The following is an 18423-nucleotide window of genomic DNA, read 5'->3' on the forward strand; positions in this document are numbered from 1 at the left end:
AATTTGGATCCATGACATTGTCAGTGGTAATCCTGAAGATCTGGGATAGATCTGGCTATTGTGGAAGAATGCTAGACAATGTAGTCTTATACTAAGCCCCTAGCACCCTTTGGTGTGAAATAGGAGAGAGAATGATGCTGAAGACAGATAAATTTACTTAATCACCAGCTCTTGTTGGTCTTTAAAACCCGTGAGCCCAATTTCTTAAACAAATGAGTAAAGATCCCAGAGGTTTAAAAGTTTTTGTAGGTTTAGATTTATGTGTTTAGGGATTCACAAAACTTTCCCATAATATGCCTGGAGGAGTTTCAGGATCTAGACATATTCCTGGCAAAATTTAGTTAATGGCATTTTTTTTTATCCCCAGAGAGAAACACCTTTTTTCATGAGAAACCCATACCCCTATATTACCTGAACTTTTTAAAGTGTTTCTTTCCCCTCATCTCGCTAGAAACTAATGGAGTATGTCTCTGACCATTTCAAAGGTGGGGCATACCTCAAAGTGCAGCTGGCATCAGCACTTAGCTGCAATCCTAAAATTTGGAATCTGTGGTTGAATACCCTGTTGAACCAGTTGTTTACTCAACGTAGTCATTAACCACCCTTTCTCCCTACATAGGAAGTCACATCTTGTCCTCCATCATTTTTCTTATGCCTCTTCATGAAAGCAGGTGGAAGCCCCCCTTGATCTCTCTCCCAGGGCGTCCCCTTTCTCATCCTCTTAACTACAAGAGGGTTGCTGCTTTGAGCACTGTACCTCTATGGCCACTGCCTCACTTACAGTCACAAGGTTCATCAGCCATTACTGGACTAATACTCATCAGACATTACTTTATGTGTCCTCTAGGCTCATGAACGTCTTTGGCACCACCAGCACTCAGCCCATATGCACTAATCAAAACCCTATGACCCATTCAATTTACCATCTACAACACTGGTGATCCAAAGTTGTTGTGAATATTACTATATGTCAGGTAATGAGAAGGCCTCACAAGTATTTTATCCATTTAAGCTGAGCCCCCACAGCCTCCTACCCTGAAAAAGATGGCTTCCTTTTCCACCTAGGTTGGTAGCCTCCACTCACCTCTGGTCATGGACTAGGTCAAATACAATCAGTACAACTGTACTTCTCCAGTGTATGAGACTGGCCCTCTATCAAGTGTGCAAAGCTAGACACACTGTGCAGAGGGTCCAGGCACCACACGTTGGTTTACAGAGGTAAAAACAAGATCACCTAATGCACTAATTTTTATGGTACCTTGGTCGAGCAGTTAGACCAATTTTGGAGAAGTGCAAATCATTTGTTCTACTCACAGTATCAATCAGGAAACTCACACATTCTAAGGAATAACTTGAGACCAATTTATAAAAATACTTACTTTTAGCGATTTGGATTTTTGAAGCTGAATAAAAATTGTATTTTTGTGTGTAATTACGCACCTTAGGAATAATTAGAAAGTCACCTTTAAAAATGCATATAAAATCACACAGTTGCTTTACCAAGTTCTTCTTTTGCAGGTTGGTCGAGGTCATTGGTGGGCACACTGTGCCAGCTGGAGAAGGTCAGGTGGCTCCTGGTTCCGGCGGGCGCAACGGTGAAAAGTGTCTGGAGCTGGCGCAGGGCCACTACAGTGGACCACTTGGAAAAGGTCTGTGCAGGTAAGTTTAGAGATGGTTATTTGGGGTCCCCTTGAGTGTTGAGGTCGCAAGGGGTGAGGAACTCTTAGGGCAAAGCAGGTTCTTTGTTGCAGGGCAGAGGGCGGCCGGGTGCAGAGTGAATTGGTGAGCCAGGAGCTGTGAGCACAGATGCCCTTGGGATCTGGAGGTAAGTCACTTTAAGAGTTGCTTGCAGGACAACGGGGGCACTCTAGGAGGAGGTCAAGGGTGTTCCTGAAGTCGCTCAACTGGGGCTTCCTCCTGGTCCTTTCTCAGTCCCGGAATGACTGGTTTTCTTGATGTCCGATGTCAGCTGACCAGTATCCAGTTTATTGATACGGTTGGGCCAAAAGAGAGTACAGTGCCACCAAACTTGGCACACTTCAGGGTTTGTCTTTGTGGTTATTGGTGTTTTGTTGGTCCGGCTGAGACTTCCGCTTTGGGAGTTAGTGTCCAGTCAGTGAAGTGAGCCTCACTGGGTTGTTGGTTTCTTCTTTGTTGCAGAGTGGTACCTTCACTCTGAAGGGAGTTCTTAAAAAAATGGTGGAGCATGGAGGTCCTCTGGCTTTCTTGAGACCAGTCTAGTTGTCTAGCAGCTCATTAGTGACGATTTTTGGGTCCTGGGTGCAGCAGGCAGGGTTTGGCGCCTTTTCTTTGTGCAGCAGGTCCACAGTTCTCGTGCCTTGCATCTTCTTTGTGCTGGTCTTCTTTGTGTCCTTCAAATCTGTTTTCTTAGTCTAGGGATGCCCACTAAATACTGAACTTAGTGGGCGTTTTAGGGGGTACCTGGTAGTGTCCAATGGGACACTTACCTTTGGGTGGCTACACCCACTATAGTGACTGTTGGAAAAGGCCTTTCTGCAGGGTCACCCCCAAACCTTTTTGCCTTCCTCCTCTTTTTCTGACCTCCTTTTTGCTGGCTTTAGGGCTCTGCGCACATTATCTCTGCTAATCAGTGCTAAAGTGCATATGCTCTCTCCTTAAGACACAGTGACATTGGCTCATACCCAATTCGCTTACTTAATTTAATTGTAAGTCCATAGTCAAATGCACTACATGTGCCCAGGGTATGTAAATTAAATACTACCAGTGGGCTGCAGCACTGGTTGTGCCACCCACATAAGTAGGCCCCTAACCTTGTCTCAGGACTGCCTCTGCAATGCCTGTGTGTGCAGTTTCACTGCCACTTCGACTTGGCATTTAAAAGTACTTGCCAAGCCTTAAACTCCCCTATTTCTACATATAAGTCACCCCTAAGGTCGGCCCTAGGTAGCCCATAGGGCAGGGTGCTATGTAGGTAAAAGGAAGGAAATGAACATGTGTGTTCTATATGTCCTGGTAGTGTAAAACTCCTAAATTCATTTTACATTGCTGTGAGACCTGCTCCTTTCATAGGATAGCATTAGGGCTACCCTCATATACTGTTTGAGTGGTAAATCCTGATCTGAAAGGAGTAGCCAGGTCATCTTTAGTATGGCCAGAATAGTGATACAAAATCCTGCTTAATGGTGAAGTTGGATTTCATATTACTATTTTAGAAATGCTACTTTTAGATAGAGAGCATTTCGCTACCCTTTAATGCTTCTGTGCCTTCCAATCCACGTCTAGTTAGGTTTAGTTGACAGCTCCTTTGTGCATTCACTCAGACAAACACCAAACACAGGCTACTCAGTCTCACATGCATACATCTACATTTTAAATGGGTCTTCCTGGGCTGGAGGGTGGAGGGCTTGACACTTACATGTCAAAGGACAGTAGCCTGCCCTCAGACAAAGGACTGCCACACCCCCTACTGGGACCCTGGCAGACAGGATAGAACTGAAAGGGGACCTTGTGCACTTCCAAGCCACTCTTTGAAGTATCCCCCACTTCAAAGGCAAACTTGGGAATTTAAGCAGGGTCTCTGATCCTACCAACGTAGACACTTATGAAGTTAGACACTTCTTGACAAGATACTCTTGTCACAGACACTTCCTGGAGAAGAGAACCTAAACCAGAACCTGCAACCTGCCAAAAAGAACTGCCTGGCTGCCCAAAGGACTCACCTGACTGCTTTCTGTGAAGGACTGCTGCCTTGCTGTTGCCCTGTTGCCTTGCTGCTCTCTGGCTGGGCTGAGAAGTGACCACCAAGGGATTGGCTAGAGCTTGCCTCCTGTTCCCTGAAGTCTCAGGACCAAACGGACTTCATTCCTGCAAGAAGAACTCCCTGTGCAGTGAAACTCGATGCACAGCCTGCCAGAAACAACGCACAGCCTGCATCACAGTGAAAAATTCACCGCACGCTGAACTGAAACGACACAGCCTGACTTTGTAAGGAGAAGATCGACGCAGCGCAGTGACCGGAAATTCGACGCAGGGCCCACTGAATCGATGCACAGCCAAGCCAGAACGACGCAGCCCGACTTCCAGAGACAAATCGACGCAGCACCTGCCTTGCAGTAGAAATTTCCACGCAAAGCCCACCGGATCGATGCAGCCCCTGTGACTTTGTCCTGTCAGCGCCAGAATTCCAAGCATCGTCCCCGGGGTGTCTGAAAACCACACAACTGAAAGAGGATCCAAGACCGAGTGCCGGAAATCGATGCAAAGCCTTCCCTGCAAGAAAAATAAATGATGCATCGCTGTGTGCGGCTCGAGAAATCAACGCATACCTCCCTCTTTTCCGCGCATCTGCTCCTCTGCGGTTCTTTGCGGAGATTTTGAACGCAAACCAGGGACTTTGGGCTTGTATGATACATTTATTGCTTTTACAAGACTAAAGACACTTTCTATCATTTTTACAGTGATATTTTCAACATATACTTTTTGCATCTTAATCGTTTTGACCTGAATTTATCCAGATAAATATTATATATTTTTCTAAACACTGTGTGGTGTATTTTTGTGGTGCTATACTGTGTTGCATGATTTCTTGCACAAATACTTTGCACATTGCCTTCTAAGTGAAGCTTGACTGCTCAGTGCCAAGCTACCAGAGGATGGGCACAGGATAATTTGGATTATGTGTGACTTACCCTGACTAGAATGAGCGTCCTTGCTTGAGCAGGGGATGACCTGACTGCCAACCAAAAACCCCATTTCTAACAGTGATCACTTCCTGTGGGAAGGGTCACTTCCCTAACCCTGTTTGGATATTTTCCTTACATCTTCCTGAGGGAGGGGGTGTTAGCACCTACAACAAGGAAGGGCATTGTTTTACAAACCAGAGAGACAGGACTCTCCCCCAAGGTTTGTAGATTGGGTGCGTAGAGGTGGCAGGCTGGACAGAACCAGTCAGCAACCATGTCAGGGTAGTTAGCTTTTAAAGGGGGCACCTCTAAGGTGACCCCTGGGTACATTTAGGGAAACATATAAAACTGGTACCAGTTTGGATTCATCATTCTCAGCTGTTTGATACCAAACAACCCAGGGTTCAGCGTGACCATTATGTAGCTAGGAAACTCGTGTTGACCAGTGTCTAGCACATTTATGAATGGCATTTATTATGGCTGCTCTGTTCACTCACTATGTCCCAGGTTTGGCAAGGACACAGTGGGAGCATATTGCGTAGCAGCTATGCCCTCACATATACTATGGTTTACCCGGCCGTAAGGCTGTAAGGCCTGCCAGAGGGGTGTCTTACCCATAGTAAATGCATTGTATGGTGGACAGGGCACATAAGCACTGTGCCATGTTAAGGTTGTGTTTTATGTTTTCACCAGGACACTCAGTCTGCAATAGCAGTGCTGGGTGCATCTGGATGCATAGCCTGACAGGGTGGCACAATCAGTGCTGCTGCCCTCAGGGGCCTACCCATAGTACCCTCTGCCCTGGGTACCTAGGTACCCTTTTACAGGGGAATTATAGTGGTAGCTAAGGGTGTATCCAATTGTGCCAATGCATCGCAACAGTTTTAGGGAAAGAGCTCTGGCCCAGTGAACCTGGTTAGCAGGGGCCCTGGCCAGTACAATTTCTAGGCCACATCAAACATCAGGCAAAAAGTAGGGGCTAACCATGTCAGATATAGGCCTTTTCTTACATCCAGCCCTCCGTTGGGTGAAAGTAAGAAATAGTAAAGTCTAGCAGTGTGAACATTGTGTCATTTGTTCGACCAAATTATGCAAAATGTTTGGAAAGTTACCCAAAATTAATCATACCTTACATGAAATGCCCATTAGGGTATCTCAAGTGAAAATTGACTACGATGACATCTTCATTCAAAAATCACTCAAGATGCTTGCCAGGAAACTGGTTCACTTAAAAAATTCCACTGGCAATACATTTTCTGCTCAAATAGGTTTCCCCTGAGACATTTTCCTGCTCGAATCAGTTCCTTGCAGTAAAGTGCAAAATGTTAGGCTTGTGTCATTTCCATGATTTCTCGTAACTTGTATAATGTGTAATTGTGTGAAGTACGTACTTTTGATGAACAAGATGAAATATTTTGAATGACCCTTGTACAAACTTCTAATGTCCCTCACCACTATGGTATCAAGATCAAAATTAAGACATTTGTTCAGTGAACAGTGATGGATGTAAAGTCAGGGTTGTATCCATGGATCCTACCCCATCCGGGGCCTCATTAGGTGGCCTCTCCCCAGGGTTGCAGACCCTACAGCATCCCCCACCCACAGTGTGGTAAAAACTGATAGATTTCACACAGTGCAGGGGGAGGTGAGGGGCTGAGGGGGTGACCAGTTGGACTCTGGGTGGAGGAATCTCAAAGGCCATCAACGCAATCAAAGGCCCCATTCATTGTTGCTTCACACTTCTATGTGAAGATGTCATAGGGCTCTGTGTGGCAGTAGAGATTGCCTTTGTGGTGCACCACAAACCTACAGCAGAAGGATTCTGAAGTCAAGTAGACTCTTTGAAGCCTGGCAGAGAAGTACAGGATGAAAAACCCCAGTGACATGCGCACCAACACAGAGCAGCCAAGTGAAAGAAAACCCTAGATTAATCCTGTTAATTAACTGTAGGAACCCAGTGCAAAGAGTGCCTTCAGAGCCAAGACGTCATGTTGCATTGTATTTCCATAGAATGTGATATATCATTATTGTGACAGACATGATAGCACGTGGCAGCCTCCCTCTGTTCTGATGCCAAATTTTAAGCTCGTTATGTCTCCCTCCAGGCATGCTTTAAGAACCCCCATGATTGATGTCATGTTCTGCTAATTGTTCAGCATCAGTCAGGGGCTCAGCCCCTCTTAGCTTGGCCCAGGCGCGGGAAAAGCCAGCATCACTCAGTCAGTGGCAGGCTTCCGGTGACAGGCAACAGAGTGAGGGGAGAAGGGGACACTGACAGCCCAGAGAAGGAGCTGTCACGTGCTGGACCATGCTGTTTAGTTATCCACTGCCCTGGGGCCTCTTCAATCCTTGATAGTGTCTCTGAAATCCAGGGTTTTTAAGCCCCACCTGTCTTCCAGAGATGGAAAAGGTGAGCATGTTCTTGTAATGCTGAAGTTTTTACAGGTTTGTTCTTTGAGACTTTGTTTACCTTCTGCGCCTCACTGTGACAAGATGCTAATCCCCACAACAGAGAAGCACAGAAAGAGATCTTTAAACTCTGACACTTTATGCCTCACTCGTTGGATGTGAGTCTCAATATTTAGAATGCAGTCTCACTTCTTAGCAGTTTAAAATGTCATTGATATGCTTTAAAGGAGAAACACAGGTCTAGGTGTGCAGGCTTTTTGTGACAGCAGAGGGTCTTCTTCACAGAATCTGCCCGTCTAAGACCACAAAAAGGCCTTTTCTTATGTACAAAAGTAATTTATGATCCAGTAGCACATTACTCAATTGCTATTTTCTTAAAAAGAAAATATAGTTTTCTATAGAACCAAAAAAACAAAAAAGTGGTTTACACCTTGCGTCAGCTATACAGTATGTTTAAATATCATATTTACGTATATATTCCCATGTCACTCTGTTAATACCTCTAGTCATTTCCTGTGGATCGCACCTCTAGGTTGGCTCAGCATCACTCTGAACTATATTGAGCACTCACATGGCAATAATTTAAACTGTGAATACATAGCCCCAGATTTAGGAAAAAGTGGTGCATTAGCTCTGATGCGCCACGTTTTCTGCACCACCCTACCGGCACCTAACGACACCATGGTTGCACCATAATTAACGCACCATGGCCGTAGTTAGAACAATAGCGTCAAAAATGTTGACGCTTTTGTGGCGCTTTGCTACACTAGCATCAAAAATGTTGACACTAGTGTAACAAAGTGGAAGGAGGCCCATTGATTTAAATGGATGCGTCATTTTAACATCTGCTCTGAACAGGCGCTAAAAATGACAGAAAAAATGGTGCAGTGAAATCTGTTAAATTTCACTGCACTATTTTTTCGGGCCTCCTTGCGCTGGAACGCCCTCCTTTCATAACTTATGCCTGACACAGGCATAATGTGGCGAAAAGGGGTTATAAAGTGGTGCAATGTATGCATTGCGCCACTTTGTAAATATGGCATGGGTGAAATGCCACCTTAATGCCACATTTGGTTCAAGAAAATTATGTAAATGGGGCGCACGATGGCGCTCGGGGCTTCTTAAATCTCACCGCTCATGTGCTCCGCCTTGCTCTCTGCTTCTCATTGCCACTGTCTTTGGTTATTGTTGACTATATTGTATTGAATTGTAGGTTTAGAAAGCACTTTATACCATTAACAAGGCATCAATGCGCACCAATTCACATTGGATCCAGGGAGCCCTTTTACAGTACCTAGTTGCTCGCATGTGTTTTGTTTTGTGTGACTTAAGTGAAGAGTTGGGTGCGGCATGTGAGAATGTCAGACATTCTCTAAAGATAGTGCGCTGAGCTGACAACAGTGCGTAAGCCTGGGGTGTTCTAGAAAATGCAAGAGTAGATTGCATTGAAATTGCATTTATATAGCGCTTACTACCCCTGACTATGCTTGAATACATGCAGCGGTGCATGCAGACAGTTTTTCATGCACGCTCCTGATCTGGCATTTGCAACAGAACCCTATTGAGATGCATTCTTAATAAATTGATCTCCTGAATCTACATCTTGGGAATTCAGACCCATTTTCTAAAATGTAGTACATAACCACAGTCAAAATGGCTTTTCCTTTGTTGGAAGGGTCATTTGGGTAACGAATCTTAACAATTGTTAAGCATCCGTAGCTGTGGGACGTGTGATGGTCATGTTCTGGGGTGAGATTTGCAGTTTTCCTCAGCCTTGATTTCGGAAACAGTGCGGTGCTATATTTCTTCCCGGTCCATTAGGGAACTCGTTAATTGGCACTCAGGCCTCGTCTGTGGCGGTCTGGGTGTGATCATCACAGGCTGTGACCCAGTGTCCTGGCCGGGCAGGAGTTATGGACGCTGGTGACTTGGAGGGCAGCGGAGCGCATCCTTCATGCTGCTTCCCGCCAGAGACCGATTAAGGACAGACCCAGTCTGTGAGGCAGCTTAATGGACGACAGTCAGAAGGACAAAGACTTACCGTCCCCGGAAATGACGCAGTGCGAGGAAACATGAGCTGTTTCTGAGGTAGAAATAAATGCTAGGGTGTGTTTTTTATGTTTTCTGAACAATTTTAAATCAGTGGGTTGGGAATCCCATCTACCAGTTCCGACTGGCCAGTTAGAAGTGATGATGTTTTTATATTAGATTTTTTCAATGTTTTAAATTGAACTATAGAAGTGCAGGTACTCCCACTATAGAGTACCTGTTTGACACTAAGAAGTGCGGGTACTCTACCTTTCAAAATAAAGAGGTGCAGATACTCAGTGCTGGGTGGTACCTGCCCTTTTAAAGCATTGGATGTTTTTCATGAATACGCTAATAACTCCCAGCCATACTAACCCTACTTGTAAAGAGACATTGAGCCTCATTACGACTTTGGCGGTCCTGTGACTGCCATGTTGGCGGTCCGACTGCCAACGGTCTGGCGGAGCGGACCACCGTATTACGAGTTTGGTGGTCGTAAAAACAGAATACCACCAACAGTTCACCGCTACCGCCAGGCAGCACAGACCACCAAGGTCACAAGGAAGCATAAACAGGCCAGAGAGAAAGTCTTTCCGCCGGACTTATTACGAGGTGGCACACCGCCAATGGGACCATGGCAGCCCAACTACCATCTACGAGCTGGTGAAAACAAACAGTATAAAGAGAGACACTCACCTGCAGATAGCTTTACACATCCAGAGCCACCATGGAGCCATTCACAAACTTCCTGCTGCTGCTTGTCAAAAGACCATGAAATCAACGTTGACATGGATGCCATCAACCGTAAATACACACACCTACCTGTATCATCAACCTTTAAAAACAGCTTGAAGCACCGGCAAACGCATCATAGGGGGGTACACCATGGGCAGCAGGCACACATCTCATACAGCACACACTCACTGATATACATCAACACGGACACACACTGCACACACTTTGGCCAGCACACTCACACTGCACTGCAACACTACACAAATAAACACGGCCACACAGCTCAGGAACACTGAAAGCTACACAACTTTGTCACACACAGCAATAACAGCACAACTACAGCACATATACAATACAGCTCATACAACTGGCCTGGGAATGTTCACACATACAACACACATATCTATTGATGTGGCATGGAATACAAACAACACCACCAGTAAACAGCCCTGAAATGGACATACACATCACACCCTTCACAGCACATTGGAACCACAATGGCATGCATAAAACACAAAGAGACAAATGCACCAAGAACAACGTAACAACCATATCTACACAATTGGGATGGGACCATCTGGGACACACAGGGAAGGAGACTGCACTGGGACATATAACACTTTGAACAGGACCCTCAAACAACATGTTCACAGGAAATGGCCCTACATGTGTCTCAGGGACAAACACTGCACAACACCGGACCGCACTGCACAACACCGGACCAGAATACCTCAACAGACGACTCTCCTTCTACACCCGACCCGGCATCTCTGCTCCGCCGACCTCACCCTCGCATCCCTCCCACGCATCCGCAGAACTACAACCAGCGGTAGATCATTCTTGCACCTCGCTGCCAAAATGTGGAACACTCTTCCCACCCACCTGCGCCAGACCAAAGACCTCCTTACCTTCAGGAAACTTCTCAAGACCTGGTTGTTCGAGCAGTAGCAGCACCTCCCCGCGCCTCTGCCCCCCTTCCCTCTTCAGCGCTTTGAGACCCTCACAGGTGAGTAGTGTGCTTTACAAATCCCTGATTGATTGATTGATTGAATACCAAAACCAATTGTCATAAACATCTAAACAATGGGGAAGGGAAAGTCAACAAAGCACATACAAATCTTACTGCATGGGACATACCTTTACAGTAACCATTTGACAGGGACACACACCTAAATGAACTCATGCACAGGCAAATGCAAACAAAGCTAGCACAATTCAACACACTCTATGTCTGCACATACAAAACTCAAGATGACTCATCTCATGAATACATAAGCCAGATCAGGGGAACAAGTCTAACACCATACATGCTCGCATTGGACATCACAATAAGAAATACTTACCATACCAAACAGTGCACTGTGCCATGACACCACCATTGCATTTACACACACATACCTATACACACAATATGTACCCTTCTCCCGGGGGACAACAGCACTGCACACAAACTCACATACTGCTAACAAGCAACTAGAGCAGCAAGCAGGCTCAAACACACACAACTGCAGGCACACAACCAAAGTCGCTCAGGGACAACAGAAAGCTAGAAAAGGAATTGCAGGACAATAGTATACCCAAAATAAAAAATAAAAAAAACAACTGTTGGGTTTATTCATAGGAGCAAGTATGATTGTCCAAAGGCCATTGACCACTCCATACTTATTGCCAATAATGGCACACTGTTGTGCCCAAACTTGATTCCTGAATGCCATGTAACCTATTCAGAAAGGGGCATCAAGGGGGCATGCAGGCACCTCAGGGATTATCAGGGCCATGGGGGATCGGATTTGGGAGGGGGAGGTTTGGGCTGCGGAAAGGTAATCTTCTTTTTTGGAGGGGTGAGCTTCTTTGTGGGAAGGGTGGGCTTCTTCCGGGGGAGAGGAATGGCTACTTGCAGGGGGACAGGGGAGGCCTTGGAGGTGGAAGGGATGCACTGGGTGGGATCTTTATGGGTGTGCTTTGGGGGAGAGAACAGCGGTACAGCCAAGATCACAGATGAACAGTTTTGTGGAAACACAGGTATGGTCAGAAGGGGGATAGGATTTAGAGGATGAGTGGATGTAGGCTGTGTAGGTGTGGATGTCTTGGGTGCTTGCTTATGAGGGATATGCTTGTGTGTGGTGGGTGTATGTTGGGTGGGTGAGTGAAGGTGTCTATGTGTCTTTGGCTTAGGGGCTGGAGGTGCTGGGGGATGCCGAGTCTGTTGGAGGTGGTGAGTGCAGGTATGGTGGATGTAGTTGTGTCAGTAGTTTTGGTGTCTGTGGTGTTTGTGGTGGATGTCTGAGGGTCTGCTGGGGTGGTGTGTGCGGGTAGGATGGGTGTGCTGGCCTTGTCAGTGATTGTTGAGGTGGTGTCTGTAGGTAGGCTTGATGTCGTATGTGTGGTGCTGGAGGTGGTGGGGGTGTCAGGGGCAGTTGTGAATGTTGCTGTGTCTCTGGGTGGATATTATTTGTGTGCATGCCGGTGTGTCTTATGGTGCTTGTGTTTGTGCTACATTTGTCTGTTGAGGTGGATGCATGAGGATCTGTTTGTGTGCTTTGGGTAGGTAGAGGAAGGGGAATTTGGATTGGGAAGAGTGAGGTGGAGGGGGGAAAGAAGCTGTGGGGTGACCGGATGCAGTCAGTGTGGAGGTCAGAGCCTGAAAAGATCTCTGTAGGCTAGACATTACACCATGAATGCCCTCCAGGAATGCATTAGTCTGTTAGAGCTGACTTGCCAATCCCTGGATGGAATTCACAGTGATGGTTGGACCCACAGAGATTGATCTCAGGAGGTCAATAGCCTCTTCACTGAGGGAAGCAGGGGTAATACGGACTGGGGTGGAGGTGCCTGCGACAAAGGGGACACCCACTCTCTTGGGTGAGCGGGCACGGACAACTCTGTGGGGAGCAACAGAGAGAGCCATGATAGACCAGGGGTGGCAGACAAGGATGGCACTGGTGGGTCCCTGGTGGGAGCTCCACCACTAGGGAGTGGCCACTGAAGGAGGAATCCGAGGATGACAATGTAGATCCCATCTCCCCCATGGCACTCCTCTCGCCCTCTAGGCCACTTGATCCCTCTGTGTTAATGGAATCTTGACCTGAGGTCCCATGGCCAGATAGTTCCCCACTCGACTATGCCCTGTCTCCTTTGCCTGCCTGTTCTGATGCTGCAAAAAAAATTAGAAATAGGGTCATAACATATGCATGATAACACCTCACTCACAACTCTGATTGACAAACAATACCATCATATCAAGTAGGCTCCATCAAAAAATGTCACCAAAGTGGCACCTTCATATGCCCTACCATATGCGTGCATGTCATCTTATCAAAGTTACCCACAAGCTAATCAGGCTCCCAGACAACTACCATTGTATGGCTGAAGTCTTGCAACCACAATGACAACACAACAACTAGGTGACCTCCCCATCCTCACAACTGTGCACATGCAGCAGACCTCAGTTTACTTTTAGCCAACAATACTATCCCTTTGTAAAACAACTTTCCATATTTCACACACAAGTTTATGCACACATCTATTTTGCACATTCATGATATACCAACATTTTGAGATAATGCCAATGAAATCCAGCTATCTCAGATACAAAAGTGAGATAGTTGACATGGAAATACCCATGTCATAATGGACACATTTCAACAATGTACAGCTCAAAAAGTGACACCTGTCCCAATAGAGTCAAGGTCATAGTATCAATGTCACTCAGATAGACTTCACATTTTTCATTGCAAGGAACAACATTGATGTCAGGTCCAAATAGTCAGGGAGAGATGTCTCCAGGATACACACAACAATGAATCAGTCAGCCCCAGGATAGTCACGGCTAATGTCTGACACACATTACAATGACATCATCTGAGTGTATCTGTGGTACACATCTGTACCTTGCAGGTTGGAGGAAACAGAACTTGCAAGGAATAATAGAAGCACCCCAACTTGTTGTCCAATGAGAAGCAACATCACTATCCAATCTTGGACATGCCAAAACAGGTATCTGTCTGTGGATTAATGCCTGAACCCAAACACGTGTGATGTCAACATCACTGCAAGTCACTCCATGATGCATGACAACAGTCAGAGATTAATCCTCAAGCTTTAATCATATGCAGTGCACTTTTCCACAAGATGCCACATCAAGGGTATAGATAATCACAGAGTTGTTCCACAATCTGGGCCTAAATGTAATTTCCCTCATTGCTACTGCAGTCCTACATGACAATTGACATACTATGACGCATGAAGGTATCTGTAAGACAATAAACAATGCTGACACACTCTTGTCTGTGGCACAACTTGAAATGGATCAGCATTGTAAATGTAATACTCCACTAACAGTTTTCCGCGCACATATGTGTGAAGGAATACAGACATCATCCCATCAACCTGGGGAGAACATGTATGAAATTGCAGAATAAGGATGTTTCCTAAAGAGAAAAGGACACATGCTGACATGTTGGCACAAGGAATATTGGCTACAGCCATGGGACATAATTCTACTCAGTGGACATTCCCTACTTACCAAGAGAAATTTGTTTGCTACATCTGCAAACCATTAACCATGTAAGTCACATCAGTGCTGGGCACAAACACACCACAGACTTCAGTGAGGCACCAGCACACATCACACATCATACACTGAAGATAACTTGGTTCTGGGTGACAGATGTTTACATACACAAATGTCCAGACACATGGCAGGGGACAGTGATTCATAACTTACTTACCTTTTGTCTGTGACTTTCAGGGGAAGTGATCTGAGGGTCCGAAATTACACCCACTGCAAAAAAAAAAGTACATGAAAGCTCACTCTACACAGCCATTTATGGTCCCTGCCGAGAAAGTTGTTTGAGGATTCCCCCCAGGTTTGTACCAGATCCCAGGTTCAGAAGGCAAGGTAGACCAGTTTTATAGACACGACATATCAACACAAACAATCTCCCATCTTCTGTGTGACAAATGGCTCATCCCTAATTGTCAGGGGGATCAGTCAGTACCCAACTCAATCACCTGTCAATGGGACAGGCAGGAAAATGCTGTCTACTCACCCCCTTGTGGCTGCTGTGCTACCCTCAAATGCCCATCCAGCTCCAGGTAGGCCACCGCCAGAATGTGGGCCATTAAGGGGGTCATGGTCCGACGGACACCCCGCCCACATAGGGAGGACAGCCCCAGCTGGGCCTCCTTGATCTTCTGGGCCCAGCATCTCAGGTCCTCCCACTTCTTTCTGCAGTGGGTGCTCCACCAGCTGTGGACCCCCAGGATCTGCACCTTCTTGGCCATGGCACTCCAAATCCCTTTCTTTTGGTGGGTGTCGGCCTGCATGGATGCACAAACACAAGACAGGAAATTCTGTCCCCAGTTCACACACGAAATGGCAGAGTCACATGCATGGCAGTACACATTGCAATGAACAATCTGTTTAGCCCAAAATGCTCAAGTGCGGCACATACTAGTCACTGACTACATGGACAAGACTACAACCATTTCACAATCAGCAGACCAAACACCACCCTGCTCAAGCCCTTCACTAACTAGGTTGGTCAACTGACAACTTGTGGGAAATGCCCTGGTATTCTGACAGATTTCAAAACGTATGGGACACAACACAACTCTGTGGCTTCCTAAGCCACATTGACTGCCGCTCCATGGCCCTTACTATAAATTTTTACACACATGGGCACAATCTAGCCTGTGAGAAAGGAATATATGTTGCAGTATAGGGAAAAAAGTGGACGTGAGGCACCTACCTGCTCTTCTAGTGAACAATAGAGCAGGTAATACAGGGGTAGGACCTCCACCACCAGCTTAACCAGCTCTTCTGGGGAGAAGGCAGGGTCCCTATCACCTGTTGGACATGGCAAGATTGGTCCCAGAGGTGGTGCACAGCAGCTCAGGTCATGGAGGTCTTGCTGGCAGCAGTGTCAGGAGTCAAGTGAGGTATTATTCAGAATATGGCGGTCACGTCCGCCACGTATGCGGCCGTCACTACTGACTGACACAGCCATTGGCCCAAGACTGCCACTCGCAACAACATCAGTCTATGACTGTGTCTGCCGCAGTTGCAATCGCCTACTGCCATGATGACTTCCCCCGGCGGGCGTGGGCGGTTCCTAATGTCCAGTGGAGTGGGTCAGACACCTGACAAATAAAAGCATTTTAGGTGGTATTTGGCTAATAATAAATGAACCACAACTCTGAATAATGCTCTAAACAACTAATAAGTGCTGGTCTTGTCCTGTCATGTATGTCCTTCTACGTTGACAGCATTTTTATACATTGCCAGGCACATGTGGCAAGTTTATTTTGGCAAAAAAAGCCAACAAACACAAATGATGGAGGGAATGCGGAACCAATCAAACATTCACCCCCAGTCACAGATTTAGGTTTAATCCATCAATTATTTTGCTCACCATGCCACTCCAGTTTGGACCTAGCCATATGTAAATCAGTCTTGATCCTGTTCCCTGATGGATTTAACCCAGATCAGCGACTTGGGGTGAAAGTTTGATTTGTTCTGCATTCCGTCCATCATCTGCTGTTTTTGCACGTGTTGCCCCAAGTGGGAAGGGTATGCCCAGATGTGGGTCCTGTGCTTGCTATGCCACCAGATTCAAGCTAGACTGACTGATGAAGGGTGATGCACTGAAACTGGTCCCACGATGCTTGCTTCTGGTCCAGGGAGGACCTGGCCTAGCAGTTCGGGCTGGACTGTTCCCATGGGGAACAGAGTCAAGACTGATTTATATAGGGCTGGGTTCAAACTGGAATGGCATGGCAAGCAAACAAACTGATAGATTAAACCCAGATCTGCGACTGGGGGTGAATGTTTAATTTGTTCTGCATTCTGTCCATCATCTGTTGTTTTTGCATGTGTTGTCCCAAGTGGGAAGGGTTTGCCCAGACATGGATCCCGTGCTTGCTATGCCACCAGATTCAAGCTAGCCCAGTTGATGAAGGGTGATACCCTGAAACTGGTCCCAGGAGGCTTGTTTCTGCTCCAGGGAGGACCTGCCCTGGCAGTTTGGGCTAGACTATTTGCATGGGGAACAGGGCCCAGACTGATTTGCATATGGCTGGGTTCAAACTGGAATGGCATGGCAAGCAAAAAAAACTGATGGATTTGACCCAGATCTGAGACTGGGGGTGAATGTTTGATTTGTTCTTCATTCCGTCCATCATCTGTTGTTTTTGTATGTGTTGCCCCAAGTGGGAAGGGTATGCCCAGGCGTGGGTCCCGTGCTTGCTATGCCACCAGATTCAAGCTAGCCTTGGTGATGAAGGGTGATAGCCTGAAACTGGTCCCAGGATGCTTGTTTCTGCTCCAGGGAGGACCTGGCCTGGCAGTTAGGGTTGGACTGTTCCCATGGGGAACAGTGTCAAGACTGATTTGCATATGGCTGGGTTCAAACTGGAATGCCATGGCACGCAAAACAAACTGATGGATTAAACTCAGATCTGTGAATGGGGGTGAATGTTTGTTTTGTTCTGCATTCTGTCCATCATCTGTTGGTTTTGCACGTGTTGCCCCAAGTGGGAAGGGTATGCCCAGATGTGGGTCCCATGCTTGCTATGCCACCAGATTCAAGCTAGCCTGGCAGCTGAAGGGTGATTCACTGAAACTGGGCCCAGGATGCTTGTTTCTGGTCCAGGGAGGCCCTGGCCTGGCAGTTCGGGCTGGACTGTTCCCATGGGGAACAGTGTCAAGACTGATTTGCATATGGCTGGGATCAAACTAGAGTGCCATGGCAAGCAAAAAAATGATGGATTAAACTTAGATCTGTGACTGGGGGTGAATGTTTGATTTGTTCTGCATTCCGTCCATCATCTGTTGTTTTTGCAATTTTATTTTGGCCACAGACCCCCTTCCCCCGGTCATTTCAAATTTGGGAACTTATGTCACATTCTGAGTAGTATATTTTATGGAAAAATTTGTTGGTGTCCAGATAGATGATGTATGGACATTTGTGGTAAAGCAATGGGGAAACATGCTACTTCTGTGGAATTACATTGGTAATGTGTACTGAGCAATGTCAATTACATGCATTATGTATGTTGTAAGAAAAAAATTGAATGATGTTTATACTCTTTTCTTGGCCAATATAGGTACCCAGGGAGGGAAAGGATCAGACATCCTCCTGTCTAACGTCCACTGCCAGACCTTCAGGCCATGGAAGACAGACACATCATCCAGATGTATTGTAGGAAGCTTGTTCTGTATATGCCATTTCAAAATGAGATATAAAGTGCAGAGAGTCTAGGGGTTCCCCAGAGGCTTAACAGAGGCTAAAGTAGATAATACTAATGCTCTCTTTTGTGGTAGTGTGGTCAAGCAGTGAGGCTTATCAGAGGGTAGTTCAAAGCATTTGTTGTACACACAGGCAATGAAGGAAGCACACACTCATGCCGTTGTTTTTTTATGTAGCACAATTATATTTTGTTACTTTATTTCTAGAACCACAAGATTCAGTTTGCAGGGAGGTACATTTGCAAGTAAGTAGCAAACATATATATCAACACAACTTAGTTTTGATTTGGTAAGTAAAACGGTTTTCAATAAAATAGCAAATATCTATTCCAAAAA

Source organism: Pleurodeles waltl, chromosome 8, assembly GCF_031143425.1.
Source record: "Pleurodeles waltl isolate 20211129_DDA chromosome 8, aPleWal1.hap1.20221129, whole genome shotgun sequence".
NCBI lineage: Eukaryota > Metazoa > Chordata > Amphibia > Caudata > Salamandridae > Pleurodeles > Pleurodeles waltl.